We start from the raw sequence: 14138 nt of genomic DNA on the forward strand, positions 1-14138 counted from the left end.
AGTTCTTTTCTCTTTTGTCTTTGATAGCATTGTTTTGAAAGTAAAAAGTAGGAAGGTACAGTTAAGAAATAATCACCTTAAATTGGAGCCACATCATTTACTAATGTTTTCTGATTGTAGTTAGCTAGATTGGCTAATCCTCAGAAAATCTGATGTAATAAATGTTAGTGGTTGCAAGTGACTAAATTTTGAGGTAATCTGTTATCTAAAAATTGATAACAAATACAGGATGGACACAATTGGGCTATATTTTCTAAAATGTTTAAAGAAAAATCCTAGGTCCTGTTTCTCTCTCTCTGCCTTCACCTTTCCTTGAACAAAATCTTTGAAAAGGAGTCATTTTGCTTGTTGTTCACTGTCGTTTTCCAAGATGTCTGACTTTCTCTTTTTTTGCTCAGCTCTAAAATTGTAATGAGGATTATGTTGCTCTTTCATGGGAATCTGTCCTGGTGGATTATGTTTCAAGCATGCTCTACAGTTGGTTATAAGATGGGCTCAGTTCCTGGGAAAAGAATTTGAAAACCGTATCTGACATTTAGATGCAACTCTATGTTTAGGTGCAGCCACTTGCACAATTCTGATTTAGTTACCTGAACAGTTTTTTAAAAACCTAATCAGATGTTGTCCTCTTGAGCTTCCATGGGGTCATAATTGAGAGGAGTTCCTTGGTATGATGAGTATGTTGCTTCTTGTAAGCACTAGCATCTGAGTCCCAGAGAGGTGAGGGGATGAACCTTCAGTTTACCTGTTACAAGTCACACATCATCACTTCTGCCACATTCTACTTACCACACAAGCCAGCTCTGATTCATTGTGGAAAAATAGTAGAAAAGTGTGTAAATACCAGAAAGTGAGTGTCATTGGGGGCCATTTTAGGGTTGGCACACACTTTATTTAAAATTTCAATTTTCTCATAACTTTTGCTTTAACTTTTTCTTCTTCGAACTCACCACTATTTAAATTATTTTATTCATTCATCTTACTCATTGTTTTTCTCCATAGAATGTAAGTTCTACAAGGACAGGAAGTTTTGTGTGTTTTGTTCAGTGTGTTATTTCTTCTGAGACCGAGCCATAAAACATGTGGCTTCTGCTTTTGTCTCACTGATTGTTTGCTTTGGAACAAGCTGATCACCCTATAGGGGGACACTAGGGAATAAGAGAGACTCACTCCCCAGCAACCAGCACTGTTTTGGCACCACATGAGTGAGCCACTTTGGAAATGGATTGTCTAGTTTGTAGGCCCAGCTGACAGCTTAGTTGCAACTTCATTAGAAACCCTGAGCCAGAATCAGCCAGCTAAGCCATTGCTAAATACTGCCTTTATGGAGACTGTGACAGGTCATAAAAGTTTATTGGTGTTTTAAGCTACTGAGTTTTGGGAGATTTTGTTACACAGCATTTGGTAACTAATGTAGGGGTGTCAGGAAAGCTCAGACATAAAAAGGCTTTGGAGAAATAGCTGTGTCCTCCTCCTTTTTCTCAAAGTTGATGCGTTCTGGATGAGCCATCTTTTGCTTTTTGGGCTCTAGGAGTGGGTAGGTGACCCAGGCCAGGGCATTCAGGGTCTCAGTTCCACACTTCCATCAAATTGCCATGACCAGAAGCCCTTTGTGTGCTGCAATTTCTGTGATTTCTGGACCATAAGCTAGGAGCTCCTGGTGGCTCATCTGGAGAGGAAGCCCTGCTAGAGAGGGAAGCTAGCCCTGGGAAGCAGAAGTGAGTTGGCAGGAAGAGAGAGAGTGCGTTGTGATGAGAGATTTTGAGAATGTATTTATCAGTACTATCTGCATACACAAGGTGTACCCTGATCATTTCAATTAGGTGAGCTGGTAATCCCGTTTGCCTCTCAGTTTTGTCTTTTTTAAGCCACTTTGAGGTGGGTTTGTTTCATTTTTTTTTCCTTCCATGAAATAGGTCTGATTTCACCTGTCTCAATTTGTGTGTTCTGAGAAGTTACTGAGGGAAGGTGTATAAGACATTTCTGTGTTCTCTCTAGTAATACATTTTTTTCCCTTCCCCAACCCTATACGCCATTGTAAAACACCGAGCACTGAGATTTCTTATTTTCCTTTAAGGTCTGTGCATCTTGAACACACACACACACACACACCCCACATCTTTTTTTTTTTAAACTTGTCCTGTTAGGAAGAACATACTAGGGCAATTCGCAGGCTTATGAAGAACTGTTCTAGTGGACAGACATTGGTAAGACAGACAGGTCTCTTCCTGTAATGTAAGCTGTCTGCGTGGGCAGGGCTGCACGGAGGCCGGCGCCAAGTATCAGGTGCCGCTCCCCAGAGAGCCACACATCCTGATGATCTGTGACGTGGGGTGTGGCGAGGAAGAGAATTTGGACAGTGCTGTGGAGAGGGATACTTTATAATTCTGGTTTCCCAAGAAAGCTGTAGCTCTGTCCACATGTTACAGTTTTAAATTTGAGATACAAAATTCCATCCATTTTAGGTTTTTTGGATGTGTAAGTTAAATATTTGCATTAATTTTTTTTAGTGAAGCTGGGGAGATACTGGTTTATAGAGGTTGAAGTCTTTGGAGATGGCTGTGATTTTTCCCCTTATTTTAATTGCACTGGAAGGGGCATAGTTACTGGAGAGTTGTCATGTCTGTGTATTCTGTGCCTAGATCGGTTTTTAGGGGCCCAAACTGATTGCTCAGCTCTCTGTCCTTGTGGCTGCTGACCTTACTCCGTGAGCACCTGGGAGAACAGGGGGCACCAGGAGAACATAAAGCGTTCACAGCTGGACAGTTGGACTCTCATAGTTTGTCTCTGCCTGCCCTTTTTTTTTTCTGTTGGAATTTTCCCCAAGTGGACCATGGGGGAACCATGGTTCCCCAAGTGAACCATTTTACCTGAGAACCATGGCTTTTGAGATCAACCTGTGGCAATTTACACCTTCAATCTCATGTAATTCATCTGCTCTTCTCTGTCAGGGAATCCACTTAGAGGCTCTCAGCCTTCTTCTAAATCAGCAAGATTCTTGCCCAGGTCTATTGGTTTTCAAAGTGTGTTCTAGAATTCTGTGGTTCCTTAGAGGCTTACAAATTTCACTTTTCTATATTTTGGTCTTCCACATAAAACTTCAAAACTCAGTGTGAAGAAATACTTGCAATAGCTCTAAAAACTTTATGTCAAGTACACTTATAATCCTGTAATTTCTATATAGGGATATAAAGTAATATCATAGGGTAGACCTTTTAAAAATAAAACATGTAATTATTGTAATTTTTTACTTTTGTTTTCCATGTTCTTGATTTGAATAGTGCTTTAGTGCCTCGGCTTGCTGAGGCTGAAAGCTTCAGGTTTCTTGAACACTGTCTTGCTGGGGATTCTGGGGACTGTGGAGGTCGACATAAAGCCAGGGAAGCTTGGGGTGAGACAACTGCTGGATGTCAGGTCAGTGTGAAACCTTTGGTTGGGTTTCCCTTGAATTAGGGAGAAGCCAAAGTCTCTGTGTCCCTGGGCATACCTCGGTTTCCACCTCTGCCTCCCTTCAGAAGAGCCCTCAGGCGCCCTCCCAGTTTCTGCCACCCGTGTCCTGCATCGCTCCACTGCCTACTGGTGGGCTGCTCGCCATGGTTGTCTCGGTCTCTTCCACTTATACAGCACATCAAGGCCAAGAATTTTTAAAGTTGTAAAATACACATAACATAAAATTTAACATTTTAACCATTTTAAATTGTACAGTTCAATGGCACTTACTCCATTTCACAATATGATGCAGATAGTACCACTCTCTATGAGCAGGGATGTCCAACCTTTTGGTATCTCTGCACCACACTTGAAGAACAGTTTTCTTGGGCCACATATTAAATACATTGTAACACATAATCACAAAAAAACTCATAATGTTTTAAGTAAATTTACAACTTTTGTGTTGAGCCTCATTCATAGTCACCCTGAGCTGCCACAGCCTAAGGGCCATAGGTTGGATACCCCTGAAGCCAGAACTTTCTCACCATCCCACATACAGACTCCAGACTCAGTAGCAGTCACTCCCCATTGCCGACTCCCTCCATTCCCTCCCTGGCAGTTTCTAGTCTGCTTTCTAAGACCAAGTGTATTTGAACATATTTTAAAGCGATAAGATTTGTCTTCTTAGCTGCAGAATAAAAAGCCAAAATGGCAAGTTATGCTGAAACAAAGCCCTCAGTCTAACCCACAGTTTCATTCTTTTTTCCACTCCTGCTTTACTGCCCTACCTCAGTGCTAAACATTTGGGGTGTCCTTCCACACGCTTTTCCCATTGCATGTACACACATGTATTCACATGTCTTTGCTTCATTCTCTTACTGTTTACAAATATGGGATTATGGTGTTTACATCCCTATGCAACTAACTTCTATGCATGTACTCCATGAACAGCACTGTCGATTGTTACCAACAGGTATAACTCATTTACTTTGCAGCTCTGATATTTTGTAGTGTGGGTAGTCTATAAATTACTCAGTCATGCTGTTCTTGGGGGCCCCATGAAAATTTAGTAATTAATCTAGAGAAAGTCCTATGAGGAGGGTTAGGCAGGTATATTAGGACACTGAACCTCAGAGAGAGGTTAACTCATTTATCTTAGAACACAGGCGTAGTACTGCTCTAGGGTGCTGGTACTTATATTGAGGTCTAACAGATAGAATTCCAATGCCTTTTCTCTACTATTGCATGCTGTTCCTTTAGTTTTCAAGATAACTCCCCTATCCCCCTTTTTGTTGGCCATTTCTTTTTCCAGTCGATTTCTACCCTACTGTTAGATTCCTGTGTGTGTCTAATTTTTCTTTTTCACTCCCTTCACATAGCTTCATGCATTCAGCATTTGGGAGTTTTGCAGTTGAAGTACAAATACCTCCTTACTCCAGAAATCTCATAGTGCAACATCTTGTTTGGACTTAGACCCTTTGAAGATCTCCTACTGTGTATTGTATAACAGAAAGAAATAGACCACAGAGCTTAAGTGACTTGCTTAAATCTAGACAGCCATCCAGCAGCTAAGGCAAGGCTTGAAGCCACCCCTCCTCGAATGATATGCCATCACGAAGGCCAGATAGAAAACGCCGTCCATGCCAATTCCATGGACTAGTGCTCCACATGAGGAAGGGTGTGACTTTGATTAATGACGTCTGCTACAAATGGGAGAGGGGAGGTGAGCGAGTGGTAATACTTGTACCCCACCACACCAATAATTCTTCAGTGTGGCTGGCTAAGTCTACTTCAGGGGTTCTGAGAGTCAGCCTGGGGAGCAGTCACAAATACAGATTGAAGTCTTATATGTTGTAAAGCTATGAGACTATTTAGCCAACATTGCTTTAATTTTTCTTTGAGTGGTTGAATCACAAGTTTCTGATTGGTGGTGCACTTCATAACCAGTCTTGGGAAGACTGAGGTAGTTCCTAACATTTTATACATTTTTAATTAGTATATTGCAGTTGAACGTTGGGTTTCTGAAATTGGCTTTATTTTGTCTGCAATCAGATATGGCTTTCTTTTTCCATTAGAAGAAATGTTACTGGTTTTAGTTAAACCCAGCTGTCTTCAACCTCAGCACTTTGGGCATTGGGCTGAATGATTCTTTGCTGTGGGGGGCTGTCCTGTCCTGTGCATTACAGGACCTTTGGCAGAATCCCTGACCTCGCCCACTAGAATCCATTAGCATATACACCTCAGTCTTGACCACTATGAATTTCTCCAGACATTGCCACAAACCTTGGGGGACAAAATCTCCACTGAATTAAATGGCACATGCTTTAAATGGGTCGTAATACATTTTTAAAGGTCATTTTCTGTGTGGTTCATTTGTATTTCAGGTGTTAGAAGTGCCAAGAAAGCAGGAAGGAAAAGAAATACTCATTATCTTCAGAAAGGCAGTAGGATGCTTTGCTTCCCTACAGGACTGAGGAGGAGAACTAGAAACACAGAAGCTCATTTTGCAACAATAGAGGGCACACTGCAATCAGCAGCTACATCAGAAAGTGGTAGTGGGAGATGGTTTTATGGGTGAATGTATTTTAGCCTATTTTTATTAATAACATTACCAACTGCTTTTATTTCTTTTAAGAGGATATTCTACTTTAATAGTGCTCTACAGACAATTTTATTCTTAAAAAGGAGTACATATTTGACACAGTGTAAAAAACAAACCTATAATCAATACAGTGTTTATAATAAAAAGATTATATCCTCATGGGAGTAAACCAAGTAACTTTAATGTGTTATTTTCTCAATACAGTACAGAAGACTTCTTTTTAAGTCTTTTCCTAGGATTTTAGGTATTCCACTTTGTTTTTGAAGAGGTAAATGAATTTTTACTCTATTGGTACTTTGGTTGAGAAGCTCACTATTATTATATATGACTTCTGTTGAGAAAAGGTCATAAGATGGCAATTGGGGAGAGCTGAAATTATGGTAGCCCAGTTCCTGCTCTACTAGCAAAAGTAAATATTCTACAGTTTTAATTATGATGCCTTCATGTGCCGTTGGAGAAGATTGTAAATTGAATCTTAAAGATTATAAACACAATGTTTATATCTAGTATGATAGACTGGTTCAGGAGAAACTGCTTTTAATATATTGTCCACTAATAAATTAGAAAATAAATACTGTCATTTGCTTTTTCTCATTTAGCAAATATCTCACCCAACAATTTGCATATGCAGGTTGCAATGAAAAAAATAGAAGATGGGGTCAAAAAGTTCTTAAATGAAAGTTTATGCTTTTATGGTTGTATCTCTATGAATTTTTTTAGAGATTATTTATAAAAAACTTTAAGTGGAATAACAGCTAATCTAGTGAAAAACAAAAAGAATGATAATCTCCCTGACAGGTGTGGCTCAGTTGGTTGGACATCATCCCACAAAGTGAAAGGTCACTGCTTTGATTCCCAGTCAGGGCACATGCCTTGGGTTGCAGGCTAGGTCCCTGGTTGCGGGTGTGTGAGAGGCAACCACACATTGCTGTTTCTCTCCCTCTCTTTCTTCCCCCTCCCAGCTCTAAGAATAAATAAATGAGACCTTAAGAAAAAAGATAATCTATTTTAAGAATTCTATTTTAAATGCATTCTAATACTAATATTTTTAAATATTTAAAGATGCTTGAATTATTTATTATCAGAATATTTTTTATTATTTGTACTTTTGATAATTCATTAAATACCTACGTGCCAGGCCTTGTTTAAGACCTTAAAAGGATTTTTCTCATTGTAATAATCCATAAAATTCATAGGAATGAGGAACTTGAGTTCTAGGGAGATTATTACATAGCTCATGTCTCAGTGTTACTACATCAGAGAGCTGAGATGCGAACTTAGGTCTGATTTTAAATTGCCCTTTACCTAAAATCATAGAATGTCACATTATGGGAAAATCAGAATTATCATCAAATGAAGTCTTACCTATTCCCACACTCCTGTTCCCTGTTCCCTCTTTGCTTTAGGTATGAAAAAGCTTGTTCAAACAAAATCATAAGGGGGCCTGTGCACACTGGACAGAAGCACAGTTGTTGCTTGAGGCCTTGGTGGGCAGCCCAGAGTTGTGGCTGCTGGGCCCTTGATAAGTTTGGCTTGTCAACTATTGAGCTGGTCAAGATTCTTGATTTTTTTTTAATACGAAAATTTAAGAACGGAAAGGTTGGTAAGTGAGAAGCATATTAAATAATTGTAGAACTATGAACTGAACCCAGTAACTGCTCTTATCTTGTATCTTCAATTTTGATCAATAGGTCACATTATTTATTAACTATCATTTCCTTTTAAAATTTAGGAAACTCTGGAAAAACACTCAGAAATTCCAATTTGAACATTAATGCATAAAATCTTGTGTGATTTTTTTTTTAGTCATGTTACCAAAGATGTTGAAATACAGAGAAGGAAACATTCTCTGCACATTGCACAGTGAAGAGCTCTGCCTCAAGCGAGGATGTAAAATCGAGGCAGTTTCTCAGAGTGTGAGGCTGAGAGGAAATCCTTTCCCTAAATGTCAATGTCCCTTAAGCACCACATTTCACCTTGTTGACAATTGAGCTCTTCCTTCAAGTTATCACGGATTCTTAGATGATTTCTTCCATGCCATTGGTTGGGGCAGGGGGCAGGGGAAGACAGCTTTTTTCCACAGCGCGTAGCAGTGTAGCTCATTTTTTAAAATTAGAACTTCTGCATTAATCAATGCTTTACATGTAGTTGTGTACTTTTCCTGGTTAACTGGGGAACTCCTTCAGTGGTAACGTTTTACCAACGTATAGTGTAATGTTATACAACCAGTATATTGACATTGATACAACCCACCTATTTACTCAGATTCACATTTTCCCAATTTCCTTATACTTGTGTGTGTGCACATGCACACATGTGGATATATTAAATTCTATAGTTTCATCACCCATCTTTCCCACCACAGTCAAGAGACTGAACAGTTAGTTCCAACACCACAAAGACCTGTTAAAACAGCACCCACATCCTTCCGTTTTTCTGACCCCTGTCCATAATCCCCGTGGCAGACACTAATCTTTACTGCATTTCTAAAATTTTGTCATTTAAATCAAAACCACAAGATACCACCTCTCATCCATTAGGATGGCTTCTATCAAAAAATCCAGAAAGCAAAAGGTGTTGGTGAGGATGTGGGGAAGTGGAACCCTGTGCACTGTAGGTGGGAATATAAAGTGATGCAGCCACTATGGAAAACAGTATGGCAGTTCCTCAAAAAATTGAAATAGAACTACTGTATGAGCTAGCAATCTTGCTTCTAAGTATATACCCCAAAGAATTGAAAGTTGAAGAGAGTTTTGTGCACCCATATTCATAGAACTATTTATAGTAGCCACCAGGTAGAAGCAACCCATGCATCCATTGATGGCACATGGATAAACAAAACATCATATATACATATAATGGAATATAGTCAGCCTTTTAAAGGAAGACAAACTAACGAACACATGTAAGATTACATTTATATGAATTTTGAGAATAGCCCTGGCTGGTATGGCTCAGTGCATTGAGCATGGACCTGCAATCCAAGGGGTTGCTGATTCGATTCCCAGTCAGGGCACATGTCTGGGTTGTGGGCTGGATCCCTGGGGTGGGGGGGCATGCGAGAGATAACTGCACATTGATGTTTCTCTCTTTCTCCTTCCCTTCCCCACTCTCTAAAAATAGATGGATAAAATTGAAAAATAAATAAAATCTTGTCATTTAAAAATGCTACATGAATAGAATCATACAATCTTTTGGAATTGGCTTTTTTCATTCAGTCTAATTTTTTAGTGATTCACCCAAATTGTTGAGTATATCAGTGCGTGTGTGTGTGTGTATGTGTGTGTGTGTGTGTTTTAATTGCCAGTTTAAAAAAATATGTATGGTCATGTTAAGACAATCTTATAGGAAGGAAACTAGCATTTGTTATAGTATTTTCAGTGACATGAGGTGTTGGAGGCAGATTGTTTGCTAAAGTTGTTGTTTTCCAGAGTTTCCATCTGAGTGGCTTATTTTTAGGTCTAGAATCAGAAAGGGTCCCTGGCGGGGTAGCTCAGTTGGTTAGAGCGTCATCTTGATGCACCAGGGTTGTGGGCTTGGTCCGTGATCACGGCACATACAAGAAACAACCAATGAATGAATGAATAAGGACAACAACAAATCAATGTCTCTCTCAAATCAGTAAATACAAAATTAAAAAAAGTTGGCACAGACATTGCTCCTTGAAGCTTTTGCCAAACAGGTGGCTGAAAACAAAATCCCAGGAACACTTAGATCAAAGATGTCATTGTAGGTAGAGGTCCTGGAGGGCAGAAAAATGCTGTCTTCCTTTTACTGTCTTGTCTGTTAGTGGAGTTCTGTCCTTTGCCTTCAAAGCTTTGGAGAAATGTGCCACATGAAAGAAAATGACACAGGGGCTACCAAAGAGGCTTGTCATTATTGTTGTTTATGTGGGAAGTATTATTCTGTGCTATCGGCAAAGTAATTTTCAGCTCCAGGTGAAACCAGAGCAGTCACAGTAGTTTTCACAAGCCTTGACGGGAGGCCCAGAGTGGTGTTAATGAGGGATGGGACAGGGAGCATGTTGCTGGCATACTCAATCAGTGTGCGGCCTTTTGTCGCTGGGGCACTCCTCCGCAGTCGTAGCTCAGGAGGGCAGTCAGTGCGTGGATACCCGTGGGTTCTACAGCGCTATTTAAATTTTCTGCCTTGTGTGGTAAGGGTGCACTGCTGTTTTAGATGTACATTATGTGTTGTGAAATTAGATTGAGAAAATCTTATGGGGGTTGAATTATGATATGGTACAAACAGAGGCGAAAGGGGTAAAAGTTCTTATACTTTGAAGTTGTAGCATCATGTGTTGATTATTTCTGATACTGTCACCTAGAATAATAGTCTCCCTGGAACTTTGGCCAAGGAATCATAATTAGTGTTAAAGGGTAATATGGGTGTTTCCCACACTTAAAGAATGGCAGGATATAGTTACCTCTTACTTATCTGGACTTTGTTTTCTAGGCTTGCTTGTAAGTATCTGTTTCAAGAGATTCCCCTCCTGTTTTCTTAGTTTCTGTCTGTAATCCGCCCAAACAGTGTTTCTGGGAACACTGAAAGTGGTTTACTGGAAGGTTCTAGTTCCCTCCTCACATGTGATTCTAGGCATGGCATTTAACCTCTTGGGGTCTCACTTGCCTCAAGTGTAAAATAAAAGATTAGATTTTTGTTGATGACTCCCAAACTCCCCTCCAGTTTTAGCAATCAGTAAAATCCGTGGGTATAAATATAAGATCTGGTGCCTTCTGCTGAGGGAAGATTGATGAGACAGTGTGGTCACCTGGAATTTGTGGCACAGACTCAGCAACTGCCTAATGAAAGAAGCTGGTTTCCTTGCGTTGCCAGCGTTCAGGGCCAGCGCAGGTGAGGACTTCACACTATTTTGAGGACAGGTTGACAATGGACTGGTGCTGTGGAGTCACCTTTCTTCACCCTTCTACTTTAGTGAGGGTCAATTTTACCTGTAGGCCTGCCTCGGTGATGCCATAGCATTTAGGTGGTGAGCATACAGGTGTTGACTACAAAATTTCTTCAACTTTGTTGTGTGTTGGAACATTTTCTTGATAATATATAGGAAAAAACTGCAGTGGGAATTGATTGGTTAAACCTTGGGAGCAAATCAAGAGTGTGTGTTTAGCTGCAGTTCCCAGTAACACAGACTTCATTTCTGGCCTCCTTAGGCTCTTCGGGGTGTTCCTCTTCAGGGAGTGGTGAGTGTCTACAGGGCACAAATTTGTGACGGCTAAACGGTGCCTCCGTGTCCCTCTGCCTCCTCTGCGTGCTTGCTGTGCAGGGCACTCCATCCCAGCTTTTAATTGTGGGGCCCAGGGTTCCCTGTGTGTCCTTGGGCAAGATGACTCTGGGTCCCTAAGACAGGGCTCTCTGATCACTCTTTCTCTTCCCACACCTTGGATGGTGCAACTGTTTTCCTAGGTTGTCATAAAATTTAGAACATGTCATTTAAACTGGTTAAAGGAAGAGCCAGCTTTGCCTGTGTGGTGAATGTGGAGGTCACCTTTTTTTTTCACTTTTACTAGAGGGGAAGAAGTTTAGGAGGTTAAGAGAGTTACCTATGAACCTCAGAGCTTGCTTATGTGTTCGGCAGAATTCATTTATCAGTACCAACTCTGAGGAAGTCGCTCTGGGTTGGGTTCATGCTGGGTAAAGACAGTGGTGGTTGAACCAGAACCCTGGATTCACTTCTGAGGCCCACCTGCTCCTAAGTTAGGAGCTTTAGGCAAATCATGCAATTTCTTTGAATCCCCAGCTTTTCTCTTTGTAAAGCAGTGATAGTAAAATTATCTACCACATGGGAATTATTACGAGAACAAATTCAAACAATCCCTATAATATTCTTTAGCACCTGTCATTGGGAATGTTCCATGAATGTTACCTGGGGTGGTAGGATTCTTCCTGCTTCCTAATTAATTAAAACCTACTTTATCATTTCACCCCTGTATTTATTCACCCAGATTTTATTCAGTACTCTAGAAGACAAATGTATTCTATTATCACAGCAACATAGGGACTTTGTCTAGTGACAATAATCTCTGAAGGTTGTCCCCCTTTGTCTGAGAAATTGGTAAGTGAAAAGTGCTTTCTCTGACCCCTGGTTCCTGGGCGTGGAGGTTCCAAACTTTCTAATGCTTCCTATTTGTAAGTACAGCAGCTGAGCTGAGCATCTCAAGGTTTCTGGGAGAATTAAAGCAAATCCCAGGGGGATTAGGAAATCAGAGTCATTTACTCGTCACTTGATCTTTCTGTAATGAACTATCAAGTTCAACTGTGCGTGGTGAACTGACTTGGTTTCCACTCTTAATTTTTTACCTTGTAGCTATAATCCTCTGGCTGCCATGCTCTCTTTAAACCTGGATCACCAGCCACGCAGAGCGTTTAATAACCCAGGCATTTTAAGGTTTTCACTTCAACATCTGTGTTCTGGAAGTTGGGAGGGACCCACAGTTTCCAAGTACACTGAGAAGAAGGCAGGGAGTCCACAGGGTCCATCTCCTTGTAATGCAGAGTGTCTGTTTTCTCATTCTTCTGAGATAGTTTCACAGTGTTCCTATTTACACTGCTATTTAAATGGTTCTGCGGAAAGTCTGTGTGAAATTTAGGTATCTTAAAAGGACCATCTGTGTCAGCATGCCGTTGTCACTTGGGCACACTCACTCATTCCCTTGTTCATTTGCTCTGAGACTATTTCCTGCTTTGCTCCCTCCGGGTCTTCACACTCAAGCATTTGGCAGTGTCTGGGTGTCCAGAGACCGGGGCCATTTTTGCTGATCAGTGAGGGCGATGGTGCTCTTTTGTCTAGAGGCACAGTGGGAGTTGCTTTGTGTAGATGGCCAGTGTATTTGTGGGGCCAGGACAGTGCAAATTAGGATGCTGTCATTCAGTGTGTAGTCTCAACTCTGTCTATTCAACCACCGCAATACTGATAGTAACAAAAATAGTACCTCTCAGTTAGCTACATTGTTCAATCTCATTTAATTCTCTAAAAAGTCCCATGGGGATAAATACTATTGTTTTTTGCATTTTCTTGCTGAGGAACCTGAGTGCTAGAGGCCTCAGCCCAAAGCACATGAACAGTACGTAGTGAAGCTAAGACTTGAAATCAGACAGTCTTGACCTGGTGCCCAAGTTTGTACGGTCTGCACATGGTTCCTTGGGTATTATTCTCATGTGTGGAGTAGGTAGGGCTGGTGTTGCTGTTTCAAATGGGTGGTCTCATACATGATCATAATAAAATCATCCTATTTTGAGCCTGGGCATCCCTATGCTCCCTAGGCAGGGGGCAGCAAGCTGTGCCCATGACAAGAGCATGGCAGAGCCCATTTACCTTTTCACTGACTCAGTTCTCCTCCTTTTCTGCCAGTGGAGCCAGATTTCCAAGCCCGGTGTCCCGGGATAAAATGTATTTCCTCTGATGTTCGTGTAGCTCCGGCAGCCACAGGAGGCCAGGGGTGCTGTGCTGCTTGCTTGGCTTCATCTGTGCTCTTCTATGAGATGCCCAGGTTCAGCAGTTTTTCAAAGGCCCCAGCATCTAATTATCATCCTCCAGGCTGTTGCTGTAACAAGTCTGCAGAGGTAAGTCAGTGCTGATATAGTCTTCCTTTGCTAGTCACAGGGGCTCTGTTTTGTTTGTAGGTGTAATCTTTCACTTCTTTGAACAGCCAACGTGAGGATATTTATTGGAAAGGTCCCCTGTGACAGTTTTATAAAAGAACCAGGCAACTCCTCTGTGCCTGCTTGTATGTGGTGAGGATAATTCATGCAAATGTTGTTCCCACTGCATCCAGGAAGAGGCTGGTTTTGATATGACCACTATTTAGGGATACTGCCTCTGATTGCTTTCCCTAGGTATCATTGTGTTACTCTGTGTTGCCTATTAAACACCTGTACTTTTCCCACCCAGTCCTGACACAACGTGGAGAAAAGCTCTTTATATTGCCCACACTAAAGGAGCAGAAGGTGATGTTGATCAGGAACTAGAATACTTCTGAGACCACTGCCCAGATGGGTGTGGGTCTGTGGGTATAGCCGAAGATCGGCAGGAAAAAGGAGGAATACTTGGGAGGTTGGGGAGAGACATAGCTCCTTTCCGTAAAAA

General features: G+C 41.1%; 1 protein-coding gene across 3 annotated transcripts in view; it reads left to right on the forward strand.

Annotated features, from left to right (window-relative positions):
- Nucleotides 1–14138, forward strand: part of PTPRG (protein tyrosine phosphatase receptor type G) — a 708699-nt gene that overhangs the window by 272004 nt on the left and 422557 nt on the right. The gene's annotated exons all lie outside the window — the stretch shown is intronic.

This window comes from Phyllostomus discolor, chromosome 7, assembly GCF_004126475.2.
Source record: "Phyllostomus discolor isolate MPI-MPIP mPhyDis1 chromosome 7, mPhyDis1.pri.v3, whole genome shotgun sequence".
Classification (NCBI taxonomy): domain Eukaryota; kingdom Metazoa; phylum Chordata; class Mammalia; order Chiroptera; family Phyllostomidae; genus Phyllostomus; species Phyllostomus discolor.